Source organism: Trachurus japonicus, chromosome 13 (assembly GCF_045865225.1).
Source record: "Trachurus japonicus isolate A0001 chromosome 13, Traja_1.0".
Taxonomy (NCBI): domain Eukaryota; kingdom Metazoa; phylum Chordata; class Actinopteri; order Carangiformes; family Carangidae; genus Trachurus; species Trachurus japonicus.
In genome coordinates this window covers 11,394,191-11,406,630 of record NC_140919.1, presented here as the reverse complement: position 1 = coordinate 11,406,630, position 12,440 = coordinate 11,394,191, and positions in this window count along the sequence as shown.

Sequence of the window (12,440 nt, the reverse complement as noted above, 5' to 3'; positions counted from 1 at the left end):
GTATTGCACAGAATGTTCGTGTCAGAGTGGGTGACATCATCAGTTAGAGTGGGAGAAAGCCCAGAAAAACTCCAGATTTTTTCTCTTTCCACACTCGGCCTGGCCACAATTTACACTCTACACTTAGCCGGTGGGCCAAGGGGAGATTACGTGTATTTAGACGATCCCCACCGAGGGAGGACGTAATTTTCTGTGTACAACATCTTAAGTTTTCAACAAATTAAACAAAAATTGTTGGCACTCTTACCTCTTGCACATTTTTTGTTTATCGCTAACTTTGTCTGAGTTACTGGTTCCGGCAAACCAAGCGGGCAGCTATGCTCGGGGTCCGACATGTATGACGTCATCGTAGTTATTGTCCAATGACACGCCTCGAAATTTCCCGGGGGTTTAACTTTTTTTTCTTTGTTTGCCGGTTACCATGGATCTATTGTTTAACTGCTGTCAAGTACCGGCATCGGAGTACAGTACATCAACACTTCACACACACACACACTACTACTACTGCTGCTAATATATTTTTTTCAGAGCTACGCTATGGAGGCTAAAGGAATTTCTTGGTTTCCCTCATCAAACTCATCAAATACAAAATCCCAAAACTCCAAAACGCTTTCGTGGACAAGTTGTGACCTGCACAATCACCACGCTATGAGATAATAATGGAACGTTACGAAACGGAGCCGTTTTCAAGGTAAATGCAGAGGCTGCTTGCTGAAAAACTGTCCCTGAACACAACGCGCATCAGCGGTTTTGCATGAATTTCCCTCTAAAACAACTCTGTCTGGTAACGTTCTGTTATTATCTCATAGTGTGGTGAATGTGCAGCTCACAACTTGTCCACGACAGCGTTTTGGAGTTGTTGGGTTGTGTATTTGATGAGTTTGATGAGTGAAACCAAGAAAGCCTCCATAGCGTAGCTCTGAGCAGCCTGCTGCTTCGCTCCGCTGTTCTAAAAATAGTTTACACTGACAATTAAAGGTAACAAACCTACTGCTATGACTATAGCGATTATGGCAATGGGCCAATTTGCCAAAATGTTGAACTATCCCTTTAATCTGTTATAATGTAATGGAAGAGAGGCCTAAATGTGTTGTCTGCTTCTTGCCTTTTAGTGCCAGGGGTAGAAAAAGAAGCAGAGGATGGTGAGGGAACTGCAGCGAAGACCCGGGCTCTGAGGTCACACACCTCTGACCTCTACACATCCAAGCGGGCACCACACCTTCCGCCAGTTCAGTGCATTATCTGCAAACATGACAAATACAAACACCAATCGTACACCCGGAAAAGAATTAAAGAAAAACGAATGCAATGTGAAACACTCACAGCCGGGAAATTGCTTCTTGCAGCTGAGGGCAGGAAAGACGCGTGTCTGCTTCTTCACATTCGGGACAGGGACTTGGTGGCCAGTGAGGCAAGGTATCATTTTACCTGCTTCCGGGACTATACCAGGTATCTTTCTAAAAAAACAAAAGAGACAGAGAGCAACCTGAGAAACCTGTATGAAAATGCGTACAAGCACTTCTGTGCGACAGTGATTGAGGAGAGACTGTTAAAAGGAAGAGAGGTGCTACGACTCTCTAGGCTTACTATGCTGTTTAAAGACATTGTTAGACAAAGGGAAGGACTTACCATGTCATCTTACAAGGCACATTCTCTGAAGGCCAGACTTCAGAAGTCACATCCTTTCTTAAAATTTCAGAAAGCATCAACAACATACTTTGTATATGTTAATGATCTGACAGCTGAAGAGATCCTTCAGGAAGTTGCTGCCTCCTCCTCTTCCTCCTCATCCTCCTCATCTGACAGTGAATCTGAGGGCAATGATGCAGACACACCAGGGTCAAGTCACACAAAACATAATACAGGCAACTTCACAAAAGATAGTTCTCAGCTATTTTATCATGCAGCTCTCACACTCAAAGATATCATTCGAAACACAGCAAAAAGTTCACCAAAGCTCCCTTGGCCTCCAACAGCAAAGGACCTGACACTTGGGAGTGCTCTAAATATGGTACCAGATCAACTTTTTAACTTTGTCGCATGGACATGTGGAATTTCAATGGAACCGTCAGACAGTGAGCTGTTCTTGGGATTGGAGGTAACACTTTTCCTTAACTGTTCCTGGATCATTGGAAATAAAGGTGGATTTCCTCGCACTCAAAAGTCACCATATCAGGCCTGCAACGGGGGTATTTTTATTTTGCCGGCTGTGTGTATGTGTGTGTGTGAGTGTGGGCCCACTGAGTAGTGTTTGAGTTTACTGAAAGTAACTAAAAGGGTTTGAGTGTAATTGAGTAACTTGAAGATATTTTTTGCCACTTAAAGGGGTATTCCTAAACTTTAAGAGTAGTTTATTGAAACTTAAAGGAGTGTTCCTAAACTTTAAGAGTAGTTTATTGAAACTTAAAGGAGTGTTCTATATATTTTGGGAAACTTAAAAGTGTTCTATTCAACTGAAAAGGTAGACTACTCTCTGGTAGATTGGTTAATTTAATAACTGACAGTGAGTCAGATCCTTTTATGGTTTATTTGACACCTAATTTCAGTAAAAGTGTATTGCTGTGCGTTTGAATACATTTGAAAGTCAAAGTAAATCATTGATTTGTTTATTGTCTAAAAAAGAGTCTTGTGCTATTTCTTTGCCATAGTAAAAAGGTTAATTCATATAGGTGTATAAATTGAGTGTGCATTAAAACCTGAAATCCAACTTACCTTTAAAAAATTACTTATAAATCAGGGTTAAAATTATAACACATGAACCCAGAAGCCTGCCCTTAGTAAAAGGTCTATTGAGGGGAGTGCTACATATGCCAAAGCCCAAGAGATCCGCTGGCAGACCAGTTATTACATGGAAAGACTTGTCATAAGGATGGGAGAGTTTCACACAGCCATGACATTCCTCTCCTGCATTGGGAAGATGTTTGCTGATGCCGGCTTTCAGGATATAATGATTTAATCTGAAGTTGTAGCTGCTGGGTCCATTGATGGAGTCATCACAGGCCATCAGTACAACAGGAGCATAAGAGCGCACAAACTCCTGATGGAAGCACTCCAGAGACTGCGCTGGCAGGCATACCTTGACACCCTCACACAAGAGGATCATGCTGTAGCTCTGAAAATTGCAACAGATTTGCAACAGAAGTTTGCAAGTGAAGATTTCAATGCCATGCTTACAGTGGGTACTAGTTTCATTTGGACGTTTCCCTCACGTAACGCGTGATTCACGCGTTGCATGAAATTGCAGGTCACACTGTAGCCACTAGGTGGAAGCATCGTACTGAGATGCAGCTCAAAAGATTTTGGGATAATTCCACGTTTGACCACAACGTAGCTGCAATGGAGAGTGGCGCTGTTCATATGCCATAGGTACTTCATTTGCAGCTGTGGTCGAGAGAGCTAGAGAGTGGATGGAGAGAGGGACCGCTACGCCGGTCAATCAGATCAATGTTGTTGTTTTTTTATTGTATCACAGTGGTTACAGTAGCCTACGTTCATCAGGATCAGTGGTTCTCAGCCTTTTGGGGGTCCCCTGCATATTTTTGATCTCTCCTGTAGCCTGGCTGGGTGGCTCCAAGTTTGAGTAGTTTGAGTTCTGCAAGTTCTGGTGAATGTTACAATCCACTCATAGCCCACAATCCCTACGTCCGTGCCAGCAGCCTGGACCCGATGCTGCTGGACTCACGAGCGGAGCAATAATGCACATCTGTCAGCAGCTGCTCTTGAAGGGACAGATTAGATGCTGATTTTGTTAACAGTGACTTTGTTGCATCCAAACATTTAGCATATCTGTCTGGTGCTGTCTCTTATCCGGTACAAAGTGGGAGATGACAGAACTACTTTAATCGAGGGAAAGCTATTGCGAGTCACTCCGGCCGGCGTGTGCACATGCACTAAGCCTGTGAATATTCTCGTTTGTCCCGGACTCCCGGTCATAGTTATCTCAAGGAAATTTAAATCGAATGCAACTGGACTTGGTTATTTGTCTAGGAAGACGTTTCACCTCTTATCCAAGAGGCTGAAGCCTCTTTTCCATGTGTGATGGTTTCTGAAGCTTACAACTTACACAAATGAAACATTCGATTTCTGGGCATTTATACCTCGGGCCGACAATAGCTTATTTTTTTCTTCAATTATTGTTTTCATCTACAGTTAGATCTATCATAATATGCCCAATTCGGGAGGGAGAGAGGGGGGAGAGAGTGCCGCGGTCACGTTACATAATGTAACCGTTTCCAGAAAAATACAAAACAGGATATTTATTCATCTTACCCTCTGTTTACGTAGATAAAGGTCTCAGTCACATTTGAATAAAAATAATGCAATTAGGCTAAATATCATAGGATCTTTTTTTTTTAAAGATAGGCCTATTTTATTTTTAGTTCCATAATTCAGAGATGATTTTCACTTAACGAAATGAAACGAAACAATGAAGCCTACAGTTTTGTCCTCCGGCTTATGAAAAGTGTGAGGAGAGGTAGCTACTGTAAGAACCGGTTTTTCTAAGCTGACTGAACAGCTGTGTGAAGTTCTGTGGGGGGCAGGGCTGTAGCCTACTTGAGTGGGGTATCCACAAGCACACCTATTGATCAGAGATAAATGAAGGTGCTAATGTGTCGCTGATGTGTCTATAAGCTGGTCCTACAGACCGCTGCATATAAACCACACTGTAGCGACTTTCACCCAGCCTCGCTTTCAATAAAACACACACTAGCATTCTATAGCCTAATTGCAATCAGTGAAATATATGAAATCAATATAAAACACAATTTAAATATGAGAGTTGCTGTTGCTCTAGTTTAATATCGCTGCAGCTGCATTTGCCGTGCGCCCCTGTCTGTATGTGAACCTGTGTCTGTCTATGTGCGGGCAGAGATCAGAGATGGTGTTTTAAATAACCATGCTAGCGTTTTACCATCTCTCATCTCTGCCAGTCAGCCTCTCAACCTGCCGCCTCTCTCACGTGCGGGCGCACCGCACGTAGACACACGTGAGACGTGGACACATTTATTTATTTTTTCTGTGGGAAACACTGATCAAGCTGTGCGTACGCACAACTCTCAGCAATATTCCATTGATAAATCACACCGGACCCAAGAATGGTGCGGACATGAACACACCTCATATTCCACCCCCAGAATGCCTCAGCACAGCACAACCATATATGGTCAGCACGTGCATAATTAAGTAGCCATGTGCTCTGTGGAGCGGCAACAAAGTAACAACAAAGACAACACCCGGAATGATGCTTCGGCGGACCTGCCCTCGCTTTTGAGGTCGGTTGTGAGAAAATGCCTGCTGTCCAGACAGCTGTGTTTTTTTTTAAAGCACCCCTGCATTACACAAACACACACATACGGTATATATAGCCGCACATATGCTATCAGTGATCATAATAATGATGATAAGAGAAAATGCATTGTTCACTAAAACTGCACGTTGGCATCCCAGACTGAAATAAAATCTTTGCTTACAGTGAGAGCTGCTTTACTAAGTGAACTATACCTTTCTTGCGTTACTAATGTTATTGTGTCTCGAGTGTTTCAGAGTCGGCCGGCTGTAAACCAGCTGACCCCGACTGACTTTTTTTTTTTTGCGGTCACATCAGCACGGCTGCATCTTCGGTCGCGGCTGCTGTGGCATTTGCCCATATTGCCCTATGGCCAGTCCGTCCCTGCCACTGGTTGTTTGTGTTGTCTGTCAAAACATGGATGAATGAAACTTATATCCACACATCTTGTAGCCTATTTCTATCGAGGGAAAGTTATTTCAGGATATCCTGTTTTATCGCCCAGCCCGAAAGTGACATAGGCTATTGCCCGTTCATTCATGAGAAATCATCCAGCTACACTCTCAGTCAAACAAGGTGGGGAATGAACACTACTGTACAGTAGTTGGCTCATTTTAAAAACACACCGGCAGCATCGCCCACTGAGTTAATTAACTGCTGTGTGGAAAACCACGCTGTGGTCCGTAATCGCGGTGCAGATGGGTTGATTGAAAAACTATACTGTATTATTATTAGGCCTATATTGCATTCCCCATTCGTGTTCACTGCTCCGTGCTGCTGTCTTATAGAGGCGATCTGCTGCTCACAGATGCCACCTGGCGGTTGTTTGGGCACATTGCAGCTTCTGGTGAAAACACAATTACTCCTCCACAAAAAATCCGCGTGAGCCTCCCGTGACTCACGCGTGAATCTCGCGTGAAACCGTCCAAATGAAACTAGTACCCACTGTACATCTGATGCATTTCTGCAGTTACTGAAAGCATGTGAAGGATTTGTCAATAAAAGCTCAACCAACCAGACATTCACATTTTGGAGCACTTACATTGAAATGGTGGAAGTTCTGCTTCTATTCATCAGGGCAACCAGAGAGGGGAACTGGACTCTTCATTTGTCAACAGTGCAATCGATGCTGCCCTGGTTTTTTGCGTGCGACATGGTGAATTACACACCAGCTGCACAGTTTTGCTGGTACTGCATGTGATCAGGTCATTGAACAAACAGCCAATCGCGATTCAAAGACAAAAGGAGGCATCAGTGGGTTTTCTTTGAACAAAGGTGCAGTTCACAGATGGACCCTGACACAACATGAGCGGGCAGCTATCACACATGAATGTAAAGCAATGGCTGAACAGTGCCCAGTATTACATCTACATTCTGAGCTGGACAGCGCCAGAATGCAGAGGGATCACGCTGATGTGATGAGCATTACAGCCACTGTACAAAATATGGTCAATCCTTTCGACTCTTCACTGGATGGAGAGTCTCTTCATCAAATCTCCTCTGGCCAACAAGCACCAGACAGTGTTGCCAGAGATTTACTGGGGGCGAAAGAAAGAGGTATGAAAGCTCTCACTGAGTTCTGTGAGACAAGGATTGCCACGGCAAAGACATCATTCCATGACCCTATAAAGAAAATGAAAATGAAAACGTTCAAAGATACTGGCCACAGTACAAGCACAAAAATCAAAGGAAAAGAAATCACACCGAAACCTGTTTGCGAGATTAATTTTTGTGGGAAATGTCAGACAAATAAACATAAATGAAATGCTCTCCTACAGTCTGGGTCCTTTGCCACAATCACTTGCCAACTTTGCCGGCTCTCTGGTAAAGACGAACAAAGCAAAGCTGATGCACACACTGGAGGAGGACATCAGCCCACCACCAACAGTGAGGGACATTCCAGACGGCTCCGTTTGGATATGGGATGCTATGGCTCTGGTGCAGCAGCTAAAGCCACAGCCAACATTTGGCCTATATGCTGACCATGTACTGAGGACACTGGTCAACTCAGCCAAGGAAACCAAGTCAACAGAGCTCCATTTTGTGTGTGACACATACAAACACCATAGCATCAAACACGCTGAGTGAAACAGGCGAGCAGAAGAAGGCTGTCAAAAAATTAAAATATATGGTGATGATCAAAAAACACCATAACAGTGGAGAAAATTCCTGGCATGTGGGCAAAATAAAGAAAACTTGTTGGAGTATTTCTTCCATCACTGGAGCACATCTGCAAAAAACATAACTAGAAACACGACAGTCATTATTGGGCATGGGGACAAATGTCATGCTATAAAGATGAATGGAAGCAAAAACGAACTTGAAATACTGCGGGTTCAAGACCTGGAGACAACTCAGGAGGAAGCAGACACCAGACTTTTGTTGCATGCAGCTTATGCAGCAAAATACAGCAGTGACCTGGTAATCAAGAGCCCAGACACCGATGTCTTTGTGCTGGCTCTTGGGTTCTGCAGCAAAATTGATGGTCACCTGTACTTTCACACAGTCAAAGGCAGAAATCCACATATTATTGACATCGATAGGCTTCATGCCCACCTCGGGGAAGACAAATGTGATGCACTTGTGGGTCTGCATGCATTCTCTGGATGTGACACTGTGAGCGCTATATATGGGGCAGAGGTGGCAAGTAACGAAGTACAAATACTTCGTTACTGTACTTAAGTAGATTTTTCAGGTATCTGTACTTTACTTGAGTATTTATTTTTCTGACGACTTTTTACTTTTACTCCCTACATTTATACGCAAAAATATGTACTTTCTACTCCTTACATTGTAAAAACAGGCTTGTTACTTTTTTTTTTTTGATACGACGTAAAAGCACCGGTAAAAGACGTGAACTAGAGAGGGAAAGAGGGAGAAGAAGAGGGAGGGGGGGCGGTAGAGAGAGAACCGAGTTACCAACTTGTACTGTAGCAGCGACATGGAGGCAGCAGCATGGAGGAAGGAAGCAATGGTGGTCGGACTATCTGACAGTGGGGGGGGGGGGTTGAACACTGTACAATCAGCGCGATGTAGCACATTTACCGTTTACGAACGGCAAAGCGCAACCTGTCCATGTGCCCGTGTACGTGCGCGCGCGCGTGCATGTGTGTGCGCGTACTTGTACGTGGGTGCGACCGCACGCGAGAGAGACGGCAGGTGGACTGACTGACAGAGATGAGAGGTGATGAAACGCTGTTTAAAAATTATTATTCTTATGATTTAGTGAGAGTCTGTGGCGGCCCAAAGTTGGGAAACGCTGCCTCTGGTCAGTTCAATCTTGATTATTCTGTCTGAACTTTTTTTGTTTAACAAAATTATCAAATTATGTGGGTTTCATTAACGGCAAAAATTCATTTTTACTTTTTACTTTTACTTTGACAGTACATTTCAGAGCCTGTACTTTCTTACTTTTACTTGAGTAAAGGAGTTGAATCAGTACTTCTACTTTTTTTTTAGTAATTTTTTACACATGTATCTGTACTTCTACTTAAGTACAGAATATGAGTACTTTTGCCACCTCTGATATGGGGTGGGGAAAACCAAAGCATATTAAAAGCTCATTTCCCAGAGACAATACATCACCCTGTTTAGAGAACTAGGAACAAGTTTCTCTCCATCCCCAGAGTTCTGCAAGGCAGTGGAGGCTTTCACATGTGACCTGTATGATCAGGAATGTATGGATGTTAACAAGGCAAGAGTTAAGCTGTTCAAGTCGGGAAAGTGCTCTGAGAGAGACTTACCTCCAAACCAAGTGGCAACCCTCCGTGACGTCACCCATTGGTTTGTGAAGGGCCGTTTGTGAAGCCGGGAGATTGGCTTTCAGGGCGCCGCCATTTTTTATTTTTGGAGCCAGAAGAAACCATATTTGGACGAGGGGGCGGAGCTAAGGAGGTCGAGGGGCGGGTCGGACCCGTGTCTCCGGGGCTGCTAATTTACCCAGCAACACCGGCTAACTGCCGAGCGGCTACGCTGCTAACACCGTTAGCATCTACAACTCGAGGTAAACTTTATATTTAACGGTGAAAGTAATCTCAGAAGCTTATTAAATACATGTCCATGTTTTAACTACATATACATAGATCCCATGAGGAGTAATGTGTCACGTTATTGAAGTCGATGTTAGCATTAATAAGCTAATGTAAAGCTGTGAAACGTATTTTGATATAGAGAGCCTAAGCGGAAGCAGGAAGTAACGGCGCCATGGGACCTCAACTCTGAAAAACTCGCCATTCAAATGAATGAGACTGAAAGTTTTATTTTGTGATCCGATTGAATTGTGTCATAAGAAAAAAATATGTCCTCTACTGTTATGATTGGATGTTATTACATGTTTGACCGCTAGGCGGCAGTACTGGTTTGTAGTCAGCTTACCGTACTAAATAACGGAGTAGAGCAAGACTGCATGAAGCCACCAGGCGCGCATTAATGCACAGGCTGACCTAGGCTGCAGCCTAGGGGCCCCACGTGTGGAGGGGCCCCGGGATTGGTCAGATTATGTGGTCACGGAGCCGCAATGTTATAGAAAAAACAGCGAGCCCCGACAGCAGAGCGCAAGGTGGGAGAAAGAAAAAAGAGACCAACAACTGGCCTATAACTGAGATCCATATGGGCCAAAACGGACTGGGATCAATCACCTGTCTCTGATGGCCACTGAGAGTGAGTTAAATCATGATTAGCCGAAGTTACACGATTATACGGGGGCGATCGTTCATTTGTAGAAGGATATTGTTGTTGTTGTAGTAAAGAGCTGGTTAGGCTACATGCCTTTTTTTTTTTTTTCAATTGCCTGTTCATTCGGCAGGGCGGGGGGGCAGAAACACTGTGCACCTCAGTGTTATGATGTGAAGGATGTGTTTTTGCTCCTCATGTTCCCAGAGAACGTGTTCTACCTTTCTTGTAGCGCTGCTCCCGCTGCCGTCCTTTTTTTTCAGCTGCCGTCCTTACTCGCGCTAATGTTTAAATCCCACCGTCACGTCATGTTTTTTTTTTTTAACCCTACTGTCTCTAAACAATAGGGAAGACAAATATGCAAGAATAGAAAGTCTCTTAGAGAAACGTATCCAAATCAAATCCGTTTGCAGTGCCTCCTTGTTCTCTAGTCCTATTAGGCTATTGATTCAGTTATTCACACACGAGTCCTTCCTACAGGGCCGGCCCTAGGATTTTGGTGGCCCTAAACATGATCTTGTTTGTGGCCCCCAAAACACTCTAGTGCAAACACCAAATCACACACACTGCTTACAACTGAATGAACAGACATACACAGACATCCTCTGAGGTCTGAGACCAATTTCTTGACTTTTACTTATTTTCTTAAATTCATCTTTTTAACCATCTAGGCCCCAGAGTTTATTTAGGAAAATATTAAGTTTGGATTTCAAGATTTCACAAGGCTGTAGCTTGCAAGTGGTGAGGGATACATCTATGGTGTAAATGAGAAAAATATTCATAATGACCTAAAGTTTGTGATAGGAGTAAATTTACTCATCTAATTAACGTCACCAGGTGGCAGCCACATTGGATTACGTGACTTTCAGTAAAACTGAATTTGAAACATATTTACACAGAAAAAATATTTCTGTGTAAATATTTCTTTCTGTACATTTACAGTCTGCCACACGGACGCACGGACACACACAGTGTTTCTCAACACCTGAAGATCCCTTCCTGTTCAGCTTCGAGCTGTGGGAGCCCCTGAAAGAGGAGTGGCTGCGCTCCAGTGAAACTCTTCTTTTCTCAGATATTTTGCTTAAAAACATACCCACAAATGACGTCAGGATTGAAACTGAGTGTGTTCGCCAACTAATGGTACCAAGCAGTAACAATATAGGGCAGTAGATTTAAAGATATGGGCTGTTTTAACCAGGAATGCTGCCTGTCGCAATAATGCGACTTTGGCAAACCTTCTAGGTTAAGGTATTTGCAGATGTATTTGGTATTTGTATGGATTTGGTACCTTCCTGATCATACCCCCCAACCCCCCCCCGGACGTGCCTTTATTAGCTTTATATGCCGCTGCTGCTGCATAAGGGGGCCCCACAGAAAGAATAGCCTAGGGGCCCATGACTACCTTAATCCGCCTCTGGAAGCCACATGTATGTTATTGAGAACGTGAGACATTAAACTAAGTTACTTGCTATCAACACGGCCTCATCCTTGGAACACGAACATGACATGGTACCAGGAGTAAACTCGAATGGGCGACATGGATTTAAAATCACTGGAAAGTTTGAAACTAACGGGGAATGTCGACGAGAACTAGCGCACCTTCAAACAGCAGTTTCACCTATATGTTGCTGCTATGGGACTCGAGGCGAAGCCAGAAGCAAGAAAGGTAGCGCTGCTGCTAACAATAGCAGGGCCACAGGCCATAGAAGTATTTAACACGTTCGTGTTTGACAGTCCTGAAGATAATGAAAAGTTGGATGTAGTGCTTAGTAAGTTTGATACTCACTGTTCTCCGAAGAAGAAGGAGACGTACGAGAGGTACGTGTTTCGGTCTCGTACACAGCGGCAGCATGAGCCCTTCTATAGCTTCCTGACAGACTTGCGGCTAAAGGCGCAGTCCTGCAACTTCGCAATGCTGAAGGACTCCATGATCCGGGACCAGATTGTCTTCGGTGTGGCGGATAAAAAGGTCAGAGAGAGGCTACTACGGGAGATGGAGCTGACGCTGGCAGGAGCCATTAAGATCTGCCAGGCCAGTGAGCTGTCCCAAAGGCACGTGAGGACGTTCAGCGAGATGTCTGCAGTCGCCTCGGCGCAGAGCGGCAGAGCGACAGCGCGGCAGCGGTTGGAGCAGTGTCGTATCAGCGGAGACGGCGCACACAGACCCGGCCTGCACAGCAGGAGGACGTGATGATAAACTGCAAGCGCTGCGGCTCACAGCACAAGCCTAGACAGTGTCCAGCGTTTGGTAAGCAATGCTCCACTTGCCAAGGCAAGAATCATTTTGCTAAACAATGCTTCTCCAAACGGAAAGAGGGGAAGAAAGGAAAAACTGTAAACTTAATAGACGAGCCTGATCTAAGTGACACGTTCTTTGTTGGAATGGTGAATTGTGAAAGTGAACAAATAAATAAACCAGACAATGTAAATGATGTCACTAGAGAAGATAAGTGGATAGCTCCTCTAATGATAAATGGGACTG